The following is a 23,898-nucleotide window of genomic DNA, read 5'->3' as shown; positions in this document are numbered from 1 at the left end:
TCCAATGTCTTTTGGGAGCACAGTTCATATGCTTTTGCTTGAATGCAGGAATGGACTTTTGATTGCTGATAGAGGTTTGGGGTAGAGCATTTTCAGCAACTGAGACAGGTCTGACTAGAGCTTCCTGAGAGCTACCAAGGAAATCGTCAATGTCCTGCGAAACATCCCTAGATTGAAAGACTGGAACGTGAATGGCTGTCAAATTTTCATATCATTTGGCCCATTTTATTAATGTAAATACTATTTTAAACTTTTCAGGAAGGTCCAGTGCTTTTGTCCAGTAAAAGCCAACGCTGTGAACAGGATTTGAACCTGTGCGGGGAAACCCCATTGGATTTCAAGTCCAACGCCTTAACCACTCGGCCACCACAGCTGACAGAGTCATGCAATTTTCCTAGACATATTCCGGGGACTGCAGTTTATGGGCTGGGTCTTGAAAGTGAGTTGGGTCTTCCATTTACTAACTAAGCTGTGGGAGGGTTTCCTCACCAGCAAATTGCCTTACAGACAGCGACAGGTCTGATGTGAGGTTTCTGAGGAGGAAAGAAAAGGTCAATCTCTTGGGACATATGGAACATAACTAATTTCATACTTCTTTTCAAGTGGAATGAGCGAACGGGTCGGATGACAAGACGGCACTGAAGGGTTTCCGCTAAGGTTTTTTGATTTATCTGGAGTGCTTTAGTGGTTGGTTTTGTATATATCACAATGACATATATATATATGTACATGATAGTACATGATATGGTAAAATGGCTAGTGTAATTCAAAGCTACAACTTGTCTTGTAGAAAGCAAGCCCTCATGCGGCTACATCTACAAAAAAATAAAGAAAGTTATGGCTTTTTGCACAAATGAAAGCGCAAAAATGGAAAATGAGCAGAGCCCACAGTGGTTCACATCATCACTCACATACCTCATGTTTACTTTCTAGTCATGTGGTGTCAGAGGACAAGACGCAACCAATCCTCGTTAGTATAGTGGCAAGTATCCCTGCCTGTCACGCGGGAGACCAGGGTTCGATTCCCTGACGGGGAGATTTATTATATTCTTACTCTGGACTCTGGAACGAAGACTTAATTCTTCCAACAATATATTTTTATTCACAAGCTGTTTATATTTTATTGTTTGATTGTCACTCATTACAGATGCATCTACAGTGCCGGCAAAAAAAATCTTTACAACTTCAACGAAACCACAAAATCTTAACGTTCAAGTGTTTTATTGTGGATATTTCGTTACAATTAGTATTTTAATTAATTAGTATTGATATTTACATTTTACTAAGCCAGCTTTGCTATTATATAGTTTTTGATTATCTCCTTCATTGTGTGCACTTTTAAGAAGTGAAATCATGATGCGGATTTTACACGTAAAGTTTTTTTTTACTGCACAAATGTAAAGATTTTTTTTGCCGCCACTGTACCACCAAGAATCACCACATGTGGGAAAAATTCATCCCACAAAAACAGAATGGTTGCGTTTGCGCATGTTTCCAGTCCTTCCTGTATTGGTTAATCCTACAAACATGGCCGGTTAGCTCAGTTGGTCAAATCGTGGTGTTAATAAAACCAAAGTTGGGGGTTTGATCCCTGTACGGGCTGGGAATGGCTCCTTAAAGGTCACCTTCACAAGTAGGTCTATGTCTGAAGTAGGTTTCTTCTTATTCAGCAGTTTCTTAGTTGCAACATGTTTTGGATAGCAATAAAGTGTTTTAGAGACTGGTTTTGGATATTTCTCAATGTTTTTGTGAATTTTTTCTGAAAGAACTTGACTCTCTCTGTATAAAATACATCGCTGTGAACAGGATTTGAACCTGTGCGGGAAAACCCCATTGGATTTCGAGTCCAACGCCTTAACCACTCGGCCATCACAGCCAACTCCAACAGCAACGAATCAGATGTTTTTGCAAAGTACATGCTAGAGGGCGGTCTGAAAGAAGGTTTTGGGCTAAGTTCACCTGAATCTCTATTGCATGACGCAGTCACGGAAAGGCATCTTGGTAGACTTACTGAAAAATAAAGGTGTGATCTGAGGTCAATGAGTAGAAGGAGGTAAAACTCTTGTACCCTGGGGCACACAGAGATGTGGTTAACTAGCTGTTTCTCACTCTTCAAATTGTGGTTGGAAACTGCATACTACCAGTGAATTAATCTACGTTATTTTTCTTTTTCTATACTTTGATTTCACTAAACTTTCATCAGCCAAACCCAATCTTTTCCAAGGTAAAATACTGCATTGTGAACATGATTTAAACCAATGTGAGGATTTCAAGTCCAACGTCTTAACCATGCGGCTATCAAAATATATGCCTTCACTGATGATTCTCCAATGTCTTTTGGGAGCCACAGTTCATATGCTTTTGCTTGAATGCAGGAATGGACTTTTGATTGCTGATAGAGGTTTGGGGTAGAGCATTTTCAGCAACTGAGACAGGTCTGACTAGAGCTTCCTGAGAGCTACCAAGGAAATCGTCAATGTCCTGCGAAACATCCCTAGATTGAAAGACTGGAACGTGAATGGCTGTCAAATTTTCATATCATTTGGCCCATTTTATTAATGTAAATACTATTTTAAACTTTTCAGGAAGGTCCAGTGCTTTTGTCCAGTAAAAGCCAACGCTGTGAACAGGATTTGAACCTGTGCGGGGAAACCCCATTGGATTTCAAGTCCAACGCCTTAACCACTCGGCCACCACAGCTGACAGAGTCAAGCAATTTTCCTAGACATATTCCGGGGACTGCAGTTTATGGGCTGGGTCTTGAAAGTGAGTTGGGTCTTCCATTTACTAACTAAGCTGTGGGAGGGTTTCCTCACCAGCAAATTGCCTTACAGACAGCGACAGGTCTGATGTGAGGTTTCTGAGGAGGAAAGAAAAGGTCAATCTCTTGGGACATATGGAACATAACTAATTTCATACTTCTTTTCAAGTGGAATGAGCGAACGGGTCGGATGACAAGACGGCACTGAAGGGTTTCCGCTAAGGTTTTTTGATTTATCTGGAGTGCTTTAGTGGTTGGTTTTGTATATATCACAATGACATATATATATATATATGTACATGATAGTACATAATATGGTAAAATGGCTAGTGTAATTCAAAGCTACAACTTGTCTTGTAGAAAGCAAGCCCTCATGCGGCTACATCTACAGAAAAATAAAGAAAGTTATGGCTTTTTGCACAAATGAAAGCGCAAAAATGGAAAATGAGCAGAGCCCACAGTGGTTCACATCATCACTCACATACCTCATGTTTACTTTCTAGTCATGTGGTGTCAGAGGAAAAGACGCAACCAATCTTCGTTAGTATTAGTATAGTGGCAAGTATCCCCGCCTGTCACGCGGGAGACCAGGGTTCGATTCCCTGACGGGGAGATTTATTATATTCTTACTCTGGACTCTGGAACGAAAACTTAATTCTTCCAACAATATATTTTTATTCACAAGCTGTTTATATTTTATTGTTTGATTGTCACTCATTACAGAGGCATCTACAGTGCCGGCAAAAAAAATCTTTACAACTTCAACGAAACCACAAAATCTTAACGTTCAAGTGTTTTATTGTGGATATTTCGTTACAATTAGTATTTTAATTAATTAGTATTGATATTTACATTTTACTAAGCCAGCTTTGCTATTATATAGTTTTTGATTATCTCCTTCATTGTGTGCAGAAGTGAAATCATGATGCGGATTTTACACGTAAAGTTTTTTTTTACTGCACAAATGTAAAGATTTTTTTTGCCGCCACTGTACCACCAAGAATCACCACATGTGGGAAAAATTCATCCCACAAAAACAGAATGGTTGCGTTTGCGCATGTTTCCAGTCCTTCCTGTATTGGTTAATCCTACAAACATGGCCGGTTAGCTCAGTTGGTCAAATCGTGGTGTTAATAAAACCAAAGTTGGGGGTTTGATCCCTGTACGGGCTGGGAATGGCTCCTTAAAGGTCACCTTCACAAGTAGGTCTATGTCTGAAGTAGGTTTCTTCTTATTCAGCAGTTTCTTAGTTGCAACATGTTTTGGATGGCAATAAACTGTTTTAGAGACTGGTTTTGGATATTTCTCAATGTTTTTGTGAATTTTTTCTGAAAGAACTTGACTCTCTCTGTATAAAATACATCGCTGTGAAGAGGATTTGAACCTGTGCGGGAAAACCCCATTGGATTTCGAGTCCAACGCCTTAACCACTCGGCCATCACAGCCAACTCCAACAGCAACGAATCAGATGTTTTTGCAAAGTACATGCTAGAGGGCGGTCTGAAAGAAGGTTTTCGGCTAAGTTCACCTGAATCTCTATTGCATGACGTAGTCACGGGAAAGGCATCTTGGTAGACTTACTGAAAAATAAAGGTGTGATCTGAGGTCAATGAGTAGAAGGAGGTAAAACTCTTGTACCCTGGGGCACACAGAGATGTGGTTAACTAGCTGTTTCTCACTCTTCAAATTGTGTTTGGAAACTGCATACTACCAGTGAATTAATCTGCATGTTATTTTTCTTTTTCTATACTTTGATTTCACTAAACTTTCATCAGCCAAACCCAATCTTTTCCAAGGTAAAATACTGCATTGTGAACATGATTTAAACCAATGTGAGGATTTCAAGTCCAACGTCTTAACCATGCGGCTATCAAAATATATGCCTTCACTGATGATTCTCCAATGTCTTTTGGGAGCCACAGTTCATATGCTTTTGCTTGAATGCAGGAATGGACTTTTGATTGCTGATAGAGGTTTGGGGTAGAGCATTTTCAGCAACTGAGACAGGTCTGACTAGAGCTTCCTGAGAGCTACCAAGGAAATCGTCAATGTCCTGCGAAACATCCCTAGATTGAAAGACTGGAACGTGAATGGCTGTCAAATTTTCATATCATTTGGCCCATTTTATTAATGTAAATACTACTTTAAACTTTTCAGGAAGGTCCAGTGCTTTTGTCCAGTAAAAGCCAACGCTGTGAACAGGATTTGAACCTGTGCGGGGAAACCCCATTGGATTTCAAGTCCAACGCCTTAACCACTCGGCCACCACAGCTGACAGAGTCATGCAATTTTCCTAGACATATTCCGGGGACTGCAGTTTATGGGCTGGGTCTTGAAAGTGAGTTGGGTCTTCCATTTACTAACTAAGCTGTGGGAGGGTTTCCTCACCAGCAAATTGCCTTACAGACAGCGACAGGTCTGATGTGAGGTTTCTGAGGAGGAAAGAAAAGGTCAATCTCTTGGGACATATGGAACATAACTAATTTCATACTTCTTTTCAAGTGGAATGAGCGAACGGGTCGGATGACAAGACGGCACTGAAGGGTTTCCGCTAAGGTTTTTTGATTTATCTGGAGTGCTTTAGTGGTTGGTTTTGTATATATCACAATGACATATATATATATGTACATGATAGTACATGATATGGTAAAATGGCTAGTGTAATTCAAAGCTACAACTTGTCTTGTAGAAAGCAAGCCCTCATGCGGCTACATCTACAGAAAAATAAAGAAAGTTATGGCTTTTTGCACAAATGAAAGCGCAAAAATGGAAAATGAGCAGAGCCCACAGTGGTTCACATCATCACTCACATACCTCATGTTTACTTTCTAGTCATGTGGTGTCAGAGGACAAGATGCAACCAATCTTCGTTAGTATAGTGGCAAGTATCCCCGCCTGTCACGCGGGAGACCAGGGTTCGATTCCCTGACGGGGAGATTTATTATATTCTTACTCTGGACTCTGGAACTCTGGAACGAAAACTTAATTCTTCCAACAATATATTTTTATTCACAAGCTGTTTATATTTTATTGTTTGATTGTCACTCATTACAGAGGCATCTACAGTGCCGGCAAAAAAAATCTTTACAACTTCAACGAAACCACAAAATCTTAACGTTCAAGTGTTTTATTGTGGATATTTCGTTACAATTAGTATTTTAATTAATTAGTATTGATATTTACATTTTACTAAGCCAGCTTTGCTATTATATAGTTTTTGATTATCTCCTTCATTGTGTGCAGAAGTGAAATCATGATGCGGATTTTACACGTAAAGTTTTTTTTTACTGCACAAATGTAAAGATTTTTTTTGCCGCCACTGTACCACCAAGAATCACCACATGTGGGAAAAATTCATCCCACAAAAACAGAATGGTTGCATTTGCGCATGTTTCCAGTCCTTCCTGTATTGGTTAATCCTAAAAACATGGCCGGTTAGCTCAGTTGGTCAAATCGTGGTGTTAATAAAACCAAAGTTGGGGGTTTGATCCCTGTACGGGCTGGGAATGGCTCCTTAAAGGTCACCTTCACAAGTAGGTCTATGTCTGAAGTAGGTTTCTTCTTATTCAGCAGTTTCTTAGTTGCAACATGTTTTGGATGGCAATAAAGTGTTTTAGAGACTGGTTTTGGATATTTCTCAATGTTTTTGTGAATTTTTTCTGAAAGAACTTGACTCTCTCTGTATAAAATACATCGCTGTGAACAGGATTTGAACCTGTGCGGCAAAACCCCATTGGATTTCGAGTCCAACGCCTTAACCACTCGGCCATCACAGCCAACTCCAACAGCAGCGAATCAGATGTTTTTGCAAAGTACATGCTAGAGGGCGGTCTGAAAGAAGGTTTTGGGCTAAGTTCACCTGAATCTCTATTGCATGACGCAGTCACGGGAAAGGCATCTTGGTAGACTTACTGAAAAATAAAGGTGTGATCTGAGGTCAATGAGTAGAAGGAGGTAAAACTCTTGTACCCTGGGGCACACAGAGATGTGGTTAACTAGCTGTTTCTCACTCTTCAAATTGTGGTTGGAAACTGCATACTACCAGGGAATTAATCTGCATGTTATTTTTCTTTTTCTATACTTTGATTTCACTAAACTTTCATCAGCCAAACCCAATCTTTTCCAAGGTAAAATGCTGCATTGTGAACATGATTTAAACCAATGTGAGGATTTCAAGTCCAACGTCTTAACCATGCGGCTATCAAAATATATGCCTTCACTGATGATTCTCCAATGTCTTTTGGGAGCCACAGTACTTATGCTTTTGCTTGAATGCAGGAATGGACTTTTGATTGCTGATAGAGGTTTGGGGTAGAGCATTTTCAGCAACTGAGACAGGTCTGACTAGAGCTTCCTGAGAGCTACCAAGGAAATCGTCAATGTCCTGGGAAACATCCCTAGATTGAAAGACTGGAACGTGAATGGCTGTCAAATTTTCATATCATTTGGCCCATTTTATTAATGTAAATACTATTTTAAACTTTTCAGGAAGGTCCAGTGCTTTTGTCAAGTAAAAGCCAACGCTGTGAACAGGATTTGAACCTGTGCAGGGAAACCCCATTGGATTTCAAGTCCAACGCCTTAACCACTCGGCCACCACAGCTGACAGAGTTGTGCAATTTTCCTAGACATATTCCGGGGACTGCAGTTTATGTGCTTGGTCTTGAAAGTGAGTTGGGTCTTCCATTTACTAACTAAGCTGTGGGAGGGTTTCCTCACCAGCAAATTGCCTTACAGACAGCGACAGGTCTACTGTGAGGTTTCTGAGGAGGAAAGAAAAGGTCAATCTCTTGGGACATATGGAACATAACTAATTTCATACTTCTTTTCGAGTGGAAAGAGCGAACGGGTCGGATGACAAGACGGCACTGAAGGGTTTCCGCTAAGGTTTTTGGATTTATCTGGAGTGCTTTAGTGGTTGGTTTTGTATATATCACAATGACATATATATATATGTACATGATAGTACATGATATGGTAAATTGGCTAGTGTAATTCAAAGCTACAACTTGTTCTGTAGAAAGCAAGCTCTCATGTGGCTACATCTACAGAAAAATAAAGAAAGTTATGGCTTTTTGCACAAATGAAAGCGCAAAAATGGAAAATGAGCAGAGCCCACAGTGGTTCACATCATCACTCACATACCTCGTGTTTACTTTCTAGTCATGTGGTGTCAGAGGACAAGACGTAACCAATCCTCGTTAGTATAGTGGCAAGTATCCCCGCCTGTCACGCGGGAGACCAGGGTTCGATTCCCTGATGGGAAGGTTTATTATATTCTTACTCTGGACTCTGGAACTCTGGAACGAAAGCTTAATTCTTCCAGCAATATATTTTTATTCACAAGCTGTTTATATTTTATTGTTTGATTGTCACTCATTACAGAGGCATCTACAGTGCCGGCAAAAAAAATCTTTACAAATTCAACGAAACCACAAAATCTTAACGTTCAAGTGTTTTATTGTGGATATTTCGTTACAATTAGTATTTTAATTAATTAGTATTGATATTTACATTTTACTAAGCCAGCTTTGCTATTATATAGTTTTTGATTATCTCCTTCATTGTGTGCACTTTTAAGAAGTGAAATCATGATGCGGATTTTACACGCAAAGTTTTTTTTTACTGCACAAGTGTAAAGATTTTTTTTGCCGCCACTGTACCACCAAGAATCACCACATGTGGGAAAAATTCATCCCACAAAAACAGAATGGTTGCGTTTGCGCATGTTTCCAGTTCTTCCTGTATTGGTTAATCCTACACACATGGCCGGTTAGCTCAGTTGGTCAAATCGTGGTGTTAATAAAACCAAGGTTGGGGGTTTGATCCCTGTACGGGCTGGGAATGGCTCCTTAGAGGTCACCTTCACAAGTAGGTCTATGTCTGAAGTAGGTTTCTTCTTATTCAGCAGTTTCTTAGTTGCAACATGTTTTGGATGGCAATAAAGTGCTTTAGTGACAGGTTTTGTATATTTCTCAATGTTTTTGTGATTTTTTTCTGAAAGTACTTTACTCTCTCTGTATAAAATACATCGCTGTGAACAGGATTTGAACCTGTGCGGGAAAACCCCATTGGATTTCGAGTCCAACGCCTTAACCACTCAGCCATCAAAGCCAACCCGAACAGCAACGAATCAGATGTTTTTGCAAAGTACATGCTAGAGGGCGGTCTGAAAGAAGGTTTTGGGCTAAGTTCACCTGAATCTCTATTGCATGACGCAGTCACGGGAAAGGCATCTTGGTAGACTTACTGAAAAATAAAGGTGTGATCTGAGGTCAATGAGTAGAAGGAGGTAAAACTCTTGTACCCTGGGGCACACAGAGATGTGGTTAACTAGCTGTTTCTCACTCTTCAAATTGTGGTTGGAAACTGCATACTACCAGGGAATTAATCTGCATGTTATTTTTCTTTTTCTATACTTTGATTTCACTAAACCTTCATCAGCCAAACCCAATCTTTTCCAAGGTAAAATGCTGCATTGTGAACATGATTTAAACCAATGTGAGGATTTCAAGTCCAACGTCTTAACCATGCGGCTATCAAAATATATGCCTTCACTGATGATTCTCCAATGTCTTTTGGGAGCCACAGTTCATATGCTTTTGCTTGAATGCAGGAATGGACTTTTGATTGCGGATAGAGGTTTGGGGTAGAGCATTTTCAGCAACCGAGACAGGTCTGACTAGAGCTTCCTGAGAGCTACCAAGGAAATCGTCAATGTCCTGGGAAACATCCCTAGGTTGAAAGACTGGAACGTGAATGGCTGTCAAATTTTCATATCATTTGGCCCATTTTATTAATGTAAATACTATTTTAAACTTTTCAGGAAGGTCCAGTGCTTTTGTCCAGTAAAAGCCAACGCTGTGAACAGGATTTGAACCTGTGCGGGGAAACCCCATTGGATTTCAAGTCCAACACCTTAACCACTCGGCAACCACAGCTGACAGAGTCGTGCAATTTTCCTAGACATATTCCGGGGACTGCAGTTTATGGGCTGGGTCTTGAAAGTGAGTTGGGTCTTCCATTTACTAACTAAGCTGTGGGAGAGTTTGGCCTGATAACATGCACAGAACTTGACACAAATGGGTTTGAATGGCTTATAAAGGTAACATCCTCACCTGTGACCTCTTTGCTTGTAATCAGTCTGTGTACATAAAAGCTGAGTGAGTTTCTGGGATCCAGACAGACTCTTGCATCTTTCATCCAGCCACTGACGTTTCTGGATTGTGAGTCATGGGGAAATCAAAAGAATTGTCAACGGATCTACGGGAAAAGGTAGTTGAACTGTATATCACAGGAAAGGGATAGAAAACAATATCCAAGGAATTGATAATGCCAGTCAGCAGTGTTCAAACTATGATTAACAAATGGAAAATCAGGGGCTCTGTAAAAACCAAACCAAGGTCAGGTAGACCAACAGAAATTTTGGCCACAACTGCAAGGAAAATTGTTCGGGATGCAAAGAAAAACCCACAAATAATATTAGCTGAAATTCAGGACTCTTTGAAAACTAGCGGTATGGCTGTTTCAAGATGCACAATAAGGAGGCACTTGAAGAAAAATGGGCTGCATGGCCGAGTCGTCAGAAGAAAGCCATTATTGCGCAAATGCCACAAAGTATCTCGCCTACAATACGCCAAACAGCACAGAGACAAGCCTGAAAACTTCTGGTACAAGGTAATTTGGAGTGATGAGACCAAAATTTAACTTTTTGGTCACAACCATAAATGTTACATTTGGAGAAAGGTCAACAAGGCCTATGATGAAAGGAACACCATTCCTACAGTAAAGCATGGAGGTGGATCGCTGATGTTTTTGGGATGTGTGAGCTACAAAGGCACAGGAAGCTTGGTAAAAGTTGAAGGAAAGATGAATGCAGCACGTTATCAGCAAATACTGGAGGTAAATTTGCACTCTTCAGCCCGGAAGCTGTGCATAGGACGTATTTGGATGTTCCAACAAGACAACGATCCAAAACACAAGGCCAAGTTGATCTGTCATTGGCTGCAGCAGAACAAAGGTTCTAGAGTGGCCATCTCAGTCTCCTGACCTCAATATAATTGAGCCACTCTGGGGAGATCTTAAGTACACAGTTCATGCTAGACAGCCCAGGAATTTACAGGAACTGGAGGCTTTTTGCCAAGAAGAATGGGCAGCTTTACCATCTGAGAAAATAAAGAACCTCATCCACAACTACCACAAAATACTTCAAGCTGTCATTGATGTTAGAGGGGGCAATACACGGTATTAAGGGGTATGTGAACTTTTGATCAGGGTCATTTGGATGTTTTTGGTTGTTATTATGATTTAAAAAGAGAAAACACAGTAGTTTGACAATAAATGGCTTCACCCAACCAATAACCATGAGTGGAGAAAAATAATTTTTTGTTACCAAGCAGTGCATAGGTACAAGCATGTGGTATATAAAGATAAATTACATGATTACAAATTATATTGTCATTAGTGAAAAAATATATAATTGTTTAAAAATGACATTATAATCTCCATCATTGGTGATACAGTTCATAGTGCTTATATAGTGTGACACAATGTCAACAATCATAATTCATTTCATACAAATGCAAACAAATATCAAGTGCTTTGTGCTTAAATAACAATTCATTGGTGGCATGTGTTTAATAATTAATTAATTATGGAGGTATGACTCACCCATTGAATATCATATCTCGGCGCCCGGAAACATGCCACTGTGCATGTCCGTTGCATCATAGTCTGTAGGCCAATCAGATTCTCCAGGGTCACACAGGGATTTCGCGCATGCGCGGTAATGATATCTGTGTTGCGGTCGCCATGTTTGTATTATGGGGCTCTCTATAGACAGATCAGGAATGGGAGGGATCGCTATTGGAGTGTTTATAACATGGGGATATGCTCCTTCATATTATGAGTGTTGTTGCAGGTATTTTAATCATAAGCACAATTCTATGTGCATTCGGAAAAGGACAGGAGGCAGACGCCACTACCAACAACAAAAAACGAGAGGAAAGGGAAAAGCAGACCCCAAGCACAGTGCCAAATAACAACGAGAAAGAGGGAACAATATTAGTGGTAAATATAGCTAGTAAAATTTTGACAGCTGAACAAATGTCAGTGCTCAATAATAGTGATGAGCGAGTATGTTTTGTTAACCCGTTTGCCGAGTATGCTCGGGCCGAGCACCGAGTATTTACAGCTGCTCGGTGATATGTTTGAATCACTCCCGTGTGCATGATTTGCAACTGTTTGACAGTTTTAATACGTGTGAGTAATGTCTGCTTCTTACACATTCCTAACATGTATTAAAGCTGTCAAACAGTTGCAAATCATGCACATGGGAGTGATTTAACCATATCACCGAGCAGCTGTAAATACTCGGTGCTCGCCCGAGCATACTCGGCAAAAGGGTTAACAAAACATACTCGCTCATCACTACTCAATATGGGTCTTACGTTCAGGCCAGGAAGAGAAGTGGTTCGGTTTCAACTAAAGATCGATCTTCAATATTTTTTCAGGTCTCTTAAATTGAAAGAGTGATTTTCAAATAGATTCACAATAATGAAATCGAGTGATAGTGAATTGAATCTTCAGGGGGTTTCTCTATGCAAAAAAGTTTTGTTCCACCCACTCATTCAGCGGCGATTGATGCTTTTAGATCTGCCGTCATAAAACAGAATCTTGAGAAATTTAAAGATTCTATGGAGCGGAAATTCAGACATCTAAATTTCACTACACAAGATGTTAAAGCATTAAGGGAACCTGCCAATGACAATGACATTATAATAAATGCAAAAAAAGGAGCATGGACCGCACCTCCAAAAATCATACATTTGATCTAATGCCTCTCGGAAAAAATATATATAACTGAACATGAGGTTCTTAGTTTAACATTCTGATCAGAATGTATGAAGCCCACTGCCACGTCACGGCAAACCTCGTAGTGGGTCCTAACATTTCCTACCTGAACGGCGGCGGAGCCAAGCGCCAACCACCGCCACAGCGACAATGCACCAGTATGGTGGGCGGCCTGGTGCCTCACAGCACCCATGCTGCAAGACCGAGTCCCCATGACTCCAGGCCACGCTGCCCCACAAGCAAAAATCCACAGCAGCAATGGCCGACACACTGCACCAACACCACAAGAAAGGAGCATTGTGACTCACCTTCCTCAAGCTCTCAAATGAGAGCAAAAATAGGCTAGACCCTCTTTGCAGTCTCCTGCTAATTAAAATAACCTGTGCCAAATGGGAGGAGTGCTGGTCCAAGAAAGGGGAAAGAATATATTCTTGGATACTTAGTCACGCCCCTCAGGTCCCTCCTTGCACCGCAGCACAGAGGTTCCACCACCCAAATCCTTAACAGTTTGCACGGGCCATGGAACCCGGTGGCCCCCAGGCTCCTTCGCTCTCTGACCTGTACCAGGAGGTCTCTCGTCAGAGATCCCAACAGGAGACTATCCTGACCTACCTGCGGTCTGTCAATTCCTGCCTGGACACGCTGCCCACCCCATTTGTGTCCGTCTAGAACCGAGCAGCACCCGCTCCGGCGGCGCCTCAGCCTGCCAGTGCCATAGCATCCAGCCCTGGCCCTCGGGTCTCTGCACCTTCACGTTTTTGTGGTGACCCCGTCTTATGTCAGGGTTTTCTAAATCAGTGCACGCTGCACTTTGAACTCCTGGCACATCAGTTTTCCTCTGACCGGGCCAAGGTGGCGTTCATCATGTCTCACCTCACTGGGGAGGCATTAGCATGGCTAAACCCTCCATGTGAGAGAGGGGACCCACTGGGACCTTCCTTACTGCCTTCTGGAAGGTCTTCGATGAGACCAGACGAAAGACTTCTACTGCCTCCTCTCTTCTCCGTCTCCACCAAGAGAGTCTCACTGTGGGCCAGTATGCCATACAGTTCCGAACCCTTGCATCTGAGCTTGCCTGGAACAATGAGGCCCTGGTGTCCACCTTCTGGAAGGGTCTTTCCGGACGGATCAAGGATGAGCTAGCCAGTCGTGACAACCCTTCCACCCTGGATGATCTGGTGTCACTAGCTACCCGGATTTACATCCGCTTTTTGGAATGAGCTAAGGAGACCACCCGGGAGAGAAGATTTCCTTGTCTCACTCCTTTATTCGAAAAACCTGCCTCCCAACCAGCTATTCCCCGGGCACGCTCGCCTGAACCCATGCTAATTGACCAGACCAAGATGGTCAAGTCTCGCCAGGAGACGCGCTGAGACAAACGGAGTTGCTTCTACTGTGGCAGTAAGGAGCATCTGATCCGTTCCTGCCCGGTGAAGCCGGGAAACTCCAGTGTCTAGGTCTGCTCGGAGAGGTCATCCTAGTCAAGAGTAAAACCTCTCCGTCCTTGACTCTATCCATTTCTATTTCCAGTGGTGAGACCTGCTTCTCTGAAACCACCCACCTGGATTCTGGAGCCGCTGGGAATCTCATTTCTCAGGCCCTTGTGGAGCGGTATCAGATTCCTACCAAACGTCTGGCTGAACCATTGGCAGTCGATGGGAGACTTCTTCCGGAGACCTTCTTGCTCGTCACAGAGCCTGTTGCCCTTAAGGTGGGAATGCTGCATTCGGAGAGGATCTCCTTTCATGTGCTATCCGGTCTCTCTCACTCCCTTTTGCTATGTCTACCCTGGCTACAGAGACATGAACCTGTCCTGAATTGGTGACCTGGTGAGGTGCTCCATTGGGGGCAGGATTGCCCTGAGACCTGCCTGGTTCCGGTTCGTCCAGCTCGATCCAAGTCTACTCCGGCTAATCTACCTGGTCTGCCGGCACCCTACTGGTCCTATGCGGATGTCTTCGACAAGATGGAGGCTGAGACACTACCACCTCATAGGCCGTATGATTGCCCAATCGACCTGGTACCCGGTGCTTCTCCTCCCCGGGGGCGTATCTACCCCTTGTCACTGGCTGAGACCCGGTCCATGTCTGAGTACATTGAAGAAAATCTTGCTAGGGGTTTCATCCAGAAATCTACTTCCCCTGCTGGAGCAGGATTCTTCTTCGCTAAGAAGAAAGACGGCTCGCTATGTCCGTGTATCGACTAAAGGGGCCTTAACCAGATTACCATCAAGAATAACTACACCCTGCCTCTCATCTCGGAGCTGTTCGACCACCTTAAAGGCGCGAGGATCTTCACCAAGCTCGATCTTCGTGGGGCGTACAATTTGGTCCGGATCCGCCAGGGAGATGAGTGGAAGATGGCATTCAACACCCGGGACGGTCACTATGAATATCGCTTGATGCCCTTTGGTCTCTGTAATGCCCCAGCCCCCTTCCAGGAGCTGGTTAACGACATCATCTGTGATCTCCTGTATTCTTGTGTGGTGGTGTACCTGGACGATATCTTGGTCTTTTCTCCGGATCTGCCCACACACCGGAGGGATGTTCATCAGGTTCTGCTAAGGCTCCGACAGAACCGCCTCTACGCAAAATTTGAGAAATGTCTCTTCGAGCAGACTTCCCTTCCGTTCCTGGGATATATTATCTCTGACACTGGTCTTCGGATGGATCCCGAGAAGGTTTCTGCCATCTTAAAATGGCCCCGACCAGAGGGGTTGAAGGCGATTCGGCAATTCAGCGATTCCTGGGCTTCGCAAATTATTACCGCCTCTTCATCCCTCATTTTTCCTCCCGCACCGCTCCCAATTTCGTGCTCACCCGTAAGGGAGCAAATCCCAAGGAATGGACTTCTGAAGCAGAGGAAGCCTTCATCTCCCTAAAACGAGCTTTCTCCTCCGCCCCTGTGTTGCACCGTCCGGATTGCAACAAGCAGTTCTTCCTGGAGGTTGATGCTTCCTCCTCCGTAGCAGTGCTCACCCAGAAATCCCCTTCCAGGAGAATGGTAACCTGTGGCTTCTTCTCCAAGCTCTTTTCCTCTTCTGAGAGCAACTACTCCATAGGAGATCGTGAGCTACTTGCCATCAAATTGGCGCTGGAGGAGTGGCGCTACCTGCTGGAAGGGGCTCTGCACCTGGTGGTCATCTACACAGACCACAAAAACCAGGCCTATTTACAAAACGCCCAAAGACTCAATCTGCGTCAGGCCCGGTAATCTCTGTTCTTTGCCCGATTCTGCTGTACTCTACATTATCGCCCTGCAGACAAAAACATTTAGGCCTACGCTCTATCCCGCTCATTTCTGTCCTCTGACCAAGAGGTGGAGCCTCCGCATATCATCGACCCCTCCAAAGTAATGACTGTAGCCTCGTTTGACCTGTCTCGTCTTCCACCCGGTAAGACTTTTGTAGCAGTTCCGAATCGTAAGAAGGTTCTTCTCTGGGGCCATTCATCCAAACTAGCCGGCCATGCTGGCCAGAAGAAGACCATCCTGCTCATCGCCTGGCATTACTGGTGGCCTTCCCTATGCAAGGATGTTGCGGATTTCAACATGGCTTGTTCCTCCTGTGCCCGTAACAGGGTTCCCAGGCATCTTCCAGCCAGCCGTCTCCTGCTTCTTCCTGTACCTTCCATTCCGTGGCAACACATTGCTATGGACTTTATTACGGATCTCCCTGTTTCTGCTGGTTGTACTGTCATTATAGAGTAATTGCACTTGGACGAAGAAAAGAGTTTGGAGAAGAAGCCACAGGTCTCCATTCGCCCGGACGAACATTTCTGGGTGAGCATTGCTCTGGCCCCGGAGGAAGAGGCATCAACCTCCAGGAAAAACTGTTTATTGCAATCAGGACGATGTAGCACTGGAGTGGAAGAGAAGGCTTTCTTAAGAGAGACAAAGGCATTTTCCGCCTAGGAATAGTGTTGAGCCACCCCCGTAGTGTTCGAGTTCGGTTCGGTTCGTCGAACACCCGTGTGTTCGCCGAACTGTTCGTCGAACTGTTCGTCGAACACCTTCGAACACCATTAAAACCAATGGCAGGCAAACAAAAACACATAGAAACACATAGAAAACACCTTCAAAGGTGTCCAAAAGCTGACAAACTGCTCAGAAGACACAACTAACACATGGAAAAGTGACAAGTACATATAGTCATGCGAAAATAAAAGAGGTGGAGGAGTAAAAGGAGGGGGAGACACAGATATAGGCATGTCATGCCCTTCTAAAATCCAAAAAGTGAGAAGCCGACACGGCCAGTCCGCTCCTGCCCGTGCCACCTCCGTGTCGCCGGGTTTGTGCCAGAGCCGTGGTGAACCCTGATGGCCAGCCCCCCTCTCCCAATACTGGTGCCTGTCCGCTGGTGGGTCGAGCGAGCCCCCCTGTGGTGGAGGCAGCTCTAAGCTTTTTAATTTAAATTGTCTCTCTAATTTGAATGAATACACTTTAAATCCATTTACAAGGATCTATTGGAGGGCAAGTCTCATGCCAGCAGCCGCGTAATTCCAGCTCCAGTAGCGTCCACTAAAGCTGCTGCAGTTAAAAAGCTTTTATAAGGATCGAGCTCGGCTGTCCACCGCAAGGCATCCTACTGCCAGTCCCAGCCCCTATGCCTTGGGGTGCCTCCTGATGCTCTTCACTGAGTATCCCATGGTCCCGAAGCATTTCCTTTGAAAAAATTAAGTGTCTAAACTACAGGTGGTGTAGCTTGCTTAACAGCCGGGATAATCCGCTGACTAGCAGACACTGCTACTAGGCACAAAGTATTTCCTGGGCTAGATGCAGTTAAAAATTTGTAATTAGATACTCTCGTTGGATGCTGAGAAAGCATTCCATAGAGTCTCCTGGCACGCCATATATGATTCTCTTAAAAAGCTTGGGGTAGGGGTCTAGGGGACCCTTTTATAGCCAAAATCACGGCCCTGTATCGCAATACGTCACCTAGGCTGAAGATAAATGGAACTGTAGCACCCTGAGGGCTCGGTTGCTACAGACGTATTGCACCTCACCCAGAGGTGTGATATCTCACTCTCAGGTAAGGATGGAGTGTGGATCAGGACCCGACACCTGCATGCATTACACCACATTGCCGTGGGGCAGGGCGACCAATATGCCCCTGAGATGGGCACGACAGTCCCTGTCCCTGGCTGGAGTGGGGGGAGGGAACACTGAGGAAGGGGAACCCTGTAGTGCAGGAGCAGGGAGGAAGCAGTTCCTGGGTGCATTGAGAAGGGAGTATAAAAGGTGGGCACCATCTTAGTTCAGTGCAGAGAAGTCTGAGTAGAAGTGGCAGGGAGCAGGGGCTCTGCATGAGCTCTGCTCCGGAGGCGGGCCTAGTAACAGAGGCCCAGGCCTGGAAGAGGGAGAAGGAAGGAAGAGGAGCGGAGAAGGCTCCAGGAACGAGGAATGAAGGGATCCCAGGGGTGCGGACGGGCGAGTCGCCACCGCACGCCCGAATCCACCTGCGTGGAGGGGTCAGGCCAAAGGGGGAGACCGGTCCCCGAACTAGTGGAGGCAGGAAACGACCCTCAGCTAGAAACCGGAGGCTCTGACATTTTATGTGGCGCAGCCCCTCGCTACACCCGCTAGGAAGGCACCACATAGGGTCAGGGAAACTGGCGCCAAGTTTACCAAGAGGAGGCCCGAGGCAGCCGGACAGAAGTGTTGGTAAGAAAGGCCAGACAAAGGACACACAAAGGGGGTCCTGTGAAGTGCTCCAAAGTTATCTGGGAGTTGTCTGAGCCCCTCACCTGGTGAGCACAGTACGACGTGGGCAGCTGTTACCTGCAGACGTGGTCTGGATAATAAGAACTGTGAGTAAAGGCCCTGAACTGCATCACTGACTCCGTGTCGTTACTGCTGCTGCCCTGCACCATCACTCCCATCCTACGCATACACTGCCTTGAGGCTATACTCCTCCCGTGGGGAGTTATGCTACGCTCTGCTGCACCCACAACACCAGCCTCAGCGGTCTGCCCTGTAGCGGCGGTTCACTCTGACCACAATCCACGGGTGGCGTAGTCGGACATTTAAACATCAAAACCACATAAATAGTTCCGCCACTGGTTTGACCGCCCTGAGCCATGGAACCGGGTCGCCGCCACGAAGACTACAACCACCAGCATCCACCAAAAAGGGTCCGGCTCCGGGTGTCCCAAGGCCCAGGGGGTGCGTCAGAACATTTTCATCACCTTTCACAATCACCAATGGGACAAGGCAGGGATGTCCTCTGTCCCCTCTCTTATACATCCTAGTGACGGAGCACCTGCTCTCATCAATTCGCCATAACCCCAATATTAGGTGGATTGAGGTGGGAGGCACCGAGTACAAGTGCTCTCTATTTGCTGATGATGTCCTAGTATATATCACTCAATCACATATATCCATCCATGCTGTTATGGCTGAAATAGATCACTTTGTTACATGGTAAAATTTTAAAATCAATGCAGCGAAGTCTGAGGCCCTCGATGTCTCCCTCCCCAAATCCATATAGGATTCCATCCAGTCCAACTTTCCCTTTGCCTGGCCCTCACAGGGTATCAAATACTTAGGAATTCCTATTCATAGAGACCTCTCCCATCTATGTTATCTTAATTTTGGGCCCTTTATTGAACAACTCCATACAGACCACGGTTGGCAAGTTAGAACTGTAAGATTCACTACGTGAACCACTGGTGTTTTGTGGAAAAGCACATGTACACTGCGTTCCAAATTATTATGCAAAAAGTGTTTAGGAGTGATAAGGGAAGAATTTGTTTGCTTGTCAGTTAAACTCATTGATGGTGATGTGTGTCAGGGCTCTTTATATCACTGTAAGCAATTGCAGACACCTGTGCTAATTAGTTTGGCAGGTGTGTCCAATGAAAGGCAAGACTACTTAAGAAGGCTCTCTCACATTATTAAGCAGCCTACATTTTCTGCCAAAATGGGAAAGAAAAAGGATGTGTCGGCTGCTGAGAAGCAACAAATTGTGGAGTGTTTAGGTCAAGGCATGACTACAATCAACATTGTGCGATGATCAGGATGAAGTGTCTTGGCAATTAAGAAGTATGTAGCTGATTCACAGTACACACGTGTGCGTGCTGATAAGGGCAAATTGAGGACTCTTTCCTACAGGCAATTACGTCAGGTTGAAAGAGCAGCGGCAAAAAAGCCTTGTCATAGCAGCAGACAAGTTTTTGAAGCTGCTTGTGCCTCCAACGTCCCCCGAACAACAAGATGCAGGGTCCTTCAGAGGTTTGCAGCTGTGCATACGCCATCCTGTCGACCTCCTCTATCCACTTCACACAAGCAGAAACGGCTCCAGTGGGCCAAACATTACATGAAGACTGATTTCAAAACTGTTTTGTTCACGGATGAGTGCCGTGCAGCGCTCGATGGTCCAGATGGATGGAGTGGAGGATGGCTGGTTGATGGACACCCCACGCAAACACGGCTACAGCGCCAACAAGGAGGAGGTGGAGTAATGTTTTGGGCTGGAATCATGGGGAGAGAGATTGTCGGCCCCTTTAGGATCCCTGAAGGCGCTAAAGATGAACTCCATAATGTATGTGGATTTTCTCAAACAGCACTTCCTGCCATGGTTCAAGAAGAAGAACCGTGTATTTCACAGCAAGATCATTTTTCTGCATGATAATGCACCATCTCATGCTGCACATAAAACATCTGCATCTCTGGCTGATATGGGCATAAAAGGGCATAAAAGGGGACAAACTTATGGTGTGACCCCCATGCTCCCCTGACCTCTACCCCATTCAGAACCTTTGGAGCATCATTAAAAGGAGTGTCTATGATGGCGGGAGGCAGTTCACATCTAAGCAACAGCTCTGGGAGGGTATTCTGTCCTCATGCAAAACAATTGAAGCAGAAACCATCCAAAACCTGACAAATTCAATGGACGAGAGAGTTCAGAAGCTCCTTTCGAACAAGGGGTCCTATGTGAAAATGTAACAACACCTAGAATAAAGTTTTGAGTTGAAAACTGTTTGATTTCAGTTTCTAACAACCTGCTAATGCTTATAATTTCAAAAATGACCATTTTTTTGGTCTTTATTAAAATGAAAAGGTTGATCGAAAAGTTTGGGGGATCTAAGAGTGTGGCAACCCAGTAGTCATGATTATCATCCAGCTTTTACTCTCCCCAGGATGACACAGGGGTAGAAAAGTCGTTTCGGATCCATGATTTGTTCATCTTTATGAACGTGAGTCTGTCTACATTATCAGTGGAGAGCCGCGTGCGCTTATCTGTCAGCACACCACCAGCAGCGCTGAACACACGTTCAGACAGAACGCTGGCTGCGGGGCATGACAAGATCTCCAAGGCGTAAGTGGCTAGCTCCGGCCATTTATCCAGATTGGAAGCCCAAAAAGAGCAAGGGTCCAGTGACACAGTCGTGGCTTCAATGTTTACTTGGAGATACTCCTGTACCATCGTCTCTAGGCGTTGACTATGTGTCAGACTTCTTGTCTCCTGTGGCCTTGCAAAGGATGGGCTAAAAAAGTGGTGAAATGATTCAGCAAAATTGATGTTACCAGCAGATACTGTGGTTCTGTTACGGTTTGAGTGCTGAACACTTGACGGTCCCACGGTTGGCAAGTTGGAACTGTGAGATTCACTACGTGCACCACTGGTATTTTGTGGAAAAGCACATGTAAGATTCTGCAACAGTCTCTGCTGATACTCCTGCATGCGTGCATCCCTTTCTATGGCAGGAATAATTTATGCAAAATTACTTTTGTACCGGGGATCTAACAGTGTGGCAACCCAGTAGTCAGGATTATTTCTAATTCTCACAATTCGAGGGTCATGTTGCAGGTAGTGCAGCAAGAAGGCACTCATGTGTGTTGCGCATCCAGGAGCACCAAGTCCCTGTTGTGTTGGTGGCGAGGTAACAATCATGCTTCCTTCCTCTGTCCTCTCCCCCCAACCTCGCACAACAGAAATGTGATCAAGGTCTCCCTCATCTGATGAGTCTTCCATCAGTTCGTCCTCCACTACTTCCTGGGCTCCTGCACCTTCCTCACTAGTTTGGCTGCTACCATGCGCCCTGGTAAAACCATCTCCCCCACCCTCACATGCCTGCCGCCTTGGTGCTGCCGACCGTCTGGACCTTGCAGATGTTAGCCCTTCCGCATACAACTCCTCCTCCTCTACTTCCTCCACCTCCTCTTGTGCCACCACCTGACTCCGAATTCTGTTTAACATGTGCTCCAGCATGTAAATCACCGGAATAGTCATGCTGATAATGACATCGTCAGCACTAAACATCTTCGTCGCCATTTCAAAACTGTGCAGAAGGGTGCATAGGTCCCTGATCTGAGACCACTCCTCCAGCGTGATTTGCCCCACCTCTGAATCTCGTTGGCCCACGCTATACGTCAGAACGTATTGCACCAGGGCTTGTCGGTGCTGCCACAGTCGCTGCAACATGTGCAGAGTTGAATTCCACCGGGTAGGCACATCGCATTTTAGCCGGTGAAGTGGCAGGCCCAACGACTTCTGTAGAGATGTAAGTCACTGAGCTGCGGGATGCGAACGGCGGAAGTGAGCACACAGCGACCGTGCCCTCTGCAGAAGGCCATCTAGTCTGGGATAGTGGGCTAAAAATTGCTGGACAACCAGGTTCAACACGTGAGCTATACAAGGCACGTGTGTGACATTGCCCCGGCGAAGGGCCGCACCCAGGTTTGCAGCATTGTCGCACACGGCCTTCCCTGGTTTCAGGTCCAGTGGAGACAACCATTCATGAAATTGGTTCTCCAGAGCTGACCACAACTCCTCAGCTGTGTGACTCACATTTCCCAGACATTTCAATGTAAAAACCGCCTGATGACGTTGAGCCCTACTGCCAGCATAGTAAGGAGGTGTGCAGAATCCCTTCTGCGCAGTTAGAAAGCTTGTGGCATGACCAGACAGGCTTTGGGTGCAGGTGGAAGACCGAGAGGAGGTTGAGGAGGCAGAAGCAGTGGAGGAACTTTGACATAAAGAGGATTGACGCACAACTCGTGGGGACGGCAAGACTTGGACAGCAGCCCCTTGTCCTGCTGTCACCATAGTTACCCAGTGCCCAGTCAGTGACATGTAACGCCCCTGTCCATGCCTACTCGTCCAAGTGTCTGTGGTGAAATGCACCCTGTCACACACAGAGTTTCTCAAAGAAGCGGTGATGTTGTGTGCGACATGCTGGTGGAGCGCAGGCACACCTTTCTTTGAGAAGTAGTGCCGACTGGGCATCTGGTACTGGGGCACTGCGACGGACATAAGGTCTTGAAAATCCTCTGTGTCCACCAGGCGGAAAGGCAGCATTTCTGTAGCCAAGAGCTTGCAGATGGTGAAATTCAACCTCTTAGCTTTCTCATGGCTAGGAGGAAATGGTCTTTTACTTGTCCACATCTGAGGGACCGAGGGCTGGCTATTGTGCTTAGACGGGGTTGATAAGGGTGTCCCCGGCAAACTGCCGGTCTGTGAGGAAGATGCAGGCGGACATGTTAGGTTGCCTTGATCCAAAGGTGGTGCTATCGATGTCGGACAGCGCTCAACACCAGCTGGTGTTACCACCTCCAAAGAAAATGATGACCTGCCAATCACGCTGGCTGTTGCAGGTAAAGAGGTGGCAGGTCTGCGCCCCAAAACAGGTGTGACTGCTGTCCCCCCAGTCACAGAGGATGAAGAGGCCGCGGATGCACAAGATATGGCAGACGGTGGTTGGCCCGGCCGGCTAGGCCGCATTGTAGCACACTGAGCTTCCCACTGCAACTTATGCTTCATGTCCATGTGCCGGTTCATGCATGAAGTACTCAAACTATGTATTTTTTGGCCTCTACTTAGCTTTTGCTGACAAATGTTACAGATAACACGAGTTGGGTCATCTTTATCGATCTGAAAAAATGCCCAGGCTATGCAAGGCTTAGCACCCATGCGACCTGAAGAGCCACCACGAATTGTGGTGAGAGGCAGAGTTGTGTTTGAGGATGCAGTTGTTGACGTGCTTCCAGTACTACGTCTCTGTCCAGGAAGGTGCAACCTGACCTCGTCGTCACTAGCATCTTCCTCCACCTCCTCTGCTGACCTCATCTCTTGGCTGACTGTGGGTTGACAGTAAGTGGGATCTCCAACCTCATCATCATCACCCTGTGCGTTATCACACCCGTCGTCCTCAGAGCCAACCTGTTCCTGCCCTGACAAAAAACTAAAGTTGTCGCTCCAATCAGGTATTTGAGTCTTATCATCGTCTTCCTCATTGTCTCCACCAACAGGAGTTACAGTTTGGGAATGAGGGTCTACATTATGG

At 45.3% G+C, this 23,898-nt stretch overlaps 12 non-coding genes across 12 annotated transcripts; 3 read left to right on the top strand and 9 right to left on the bottom strand.

The window, feature by feature from the left end:
• Nucleotides 1-291: 291 nt before the first annotated feature.
• On the bottom strand, nucleotides 292-373 carry TRNAS-UGA (transfer RNA serine (anticodon UGA)). The gene has a single exon. It is a non-coding gene; the product is annotated as a tRNA-Ser (tRNA).
• A 592-nt stretch (nucleotides 374-965) lies between these two features.
• Nucleotides 966-1,037, top strand: TRNAD-GUC (transfer RNA aspartic acid (anticodon GUC)). Its single transcript has one exon. It is a non-coding gene; the product is annotated as a tRNA-Asp (tRNA).
• Nucleotides 1,038-1,794: 757 nt separating this feature from the next.
• TRNAS-CGA (transfer RNA serine (anticodon CGA)) lies at nucleotides 1,795-1,876 on the bottom strand. The gene has a single exon. It is a non-coding gene; the product is annotated as a tRNA-Ser (tRNA).
• A 742-nt stretch (nucleotides 1,877-2,618) lies between these two features.
• Nucleotides 2,619-2,700, bottom strand: TRNAS-UGA (transfer RNA serine (anticodon UGA)). The gene has a single exon. It is a non-coding gene; the product is annotated as a tRNA-Ser (tRNA).
• A 1,424-nt stretch (nucleotides 2,701-4,124) lies between these two features.
• On the bottom strand, nucleotides 4,125-4,206 carry TRNAS-CGA (transfer RNA serine (anticodon CGA)). Its single transcript has one exon. It is a non-coding gene; the product is annotated as a tRNA-Ser (tRNA).
• Nucleotides 4,207-4,951: 745 nt separating this feature from the next.
• On the bottom strand, nucleotides 4,952-5,033 carry TRNAS-UGA (transfer RNA serine (anticodon UGA)). Its single transcript has one exon. It is a non-coding gene; the product is annotated as a tRNA-Ser (tRNA).
• Nucleotides 5,034-5,625: 592 nt separating this feature from the next.
• On the top strand, nucleotides 5,626-5,697 carry TRNAD-GUC (transfer RNA aspartic acid (anticodon GUC)). Its single transcript has one exon. It is a non-coding gene; the product is annotated as a tRNA-Asp (tRNA).
• Nucleotides 5,698-6,455: 758 nt separating this feature from the next.
• TRNAS-CGA (transfer RNA serine (anticodon CGA)) lies at nucleotides 6,456-6,537 on the bottom strand. Its single transcript has one exon. It is a non-coding gene; the product is annotated as a tRNA-Ser (tRNA).
• A 745-nt stretch (nucleotides 6,538-7,282) lies between these two features.
• TRNAS-UGA (transfer RNA serine (anticodon UGA)) lies at nucleotides 7,283-7,364 on the bottom strand. The gene has a single exon. It is a non-coding gene; the product is annotated as a tRNA-Ser (tRNA).
• A 592-nt stretch (nucleotides 7,365-7,956) lies between these two features.
• TRNAD-GUC (transfer RNA aspartic acid (anticodon GUC)) lies at nucleotides 7,957-8,028 on the top strand. The gene has a single exon. It is a non-coding gene; the product is annotated as a tRNA-Asp (tRNA).
• A 765-nt stretch (nucleotides 8,029-8,793) lies between these two features.
• Nucleotides 8,794-8,875, bottom strand: TRNAS-CGA (transfer RNA serine (anticodon CGA)). Its single transcript has one exon. It is a non-coding gene; the product is annotated as a tRNA-Ser (tRNA).
• A 745-nt stretch (nucleotides 8,876-9,620) lies between these two features.
• On the bottom strand, nucleotides 9,621-9,702 carry TRNAS-UGA (transfer RNA serine (anticodon UGA)). The gene has a single exon. It is a non-coding gene; the product is annotated as a tRNA-Ser (tRNA).
• Between the last annotated feature and the right edge of the window lie 14,196 nt (nucleotides 9,703-23,898).

The sequence above is a fragment of the Phyllobates terribilis genome, unplaced genomic scaffold (assembly GCF_046119375.1).
Source record: "Phyllobates terribilis strain yellow unplaced genomic scaffold, ASM4611937v1 Scaffold_11__3_contigs__length_659146591, whole genome shotgun sequence".
In the NCBI taxonomy this organism is placed as follows: domain Eukaryota; kingdom Metazoa; phylum Chordata; class Amphibia; order Anura; family Dendrobatidae; genus Phyllobates; species Phyllobates terribilis.
Note: the sequence above shows the minus strand (reverse complement) of the source record. Positions and strands in the feature narration are given on the sequence as shown.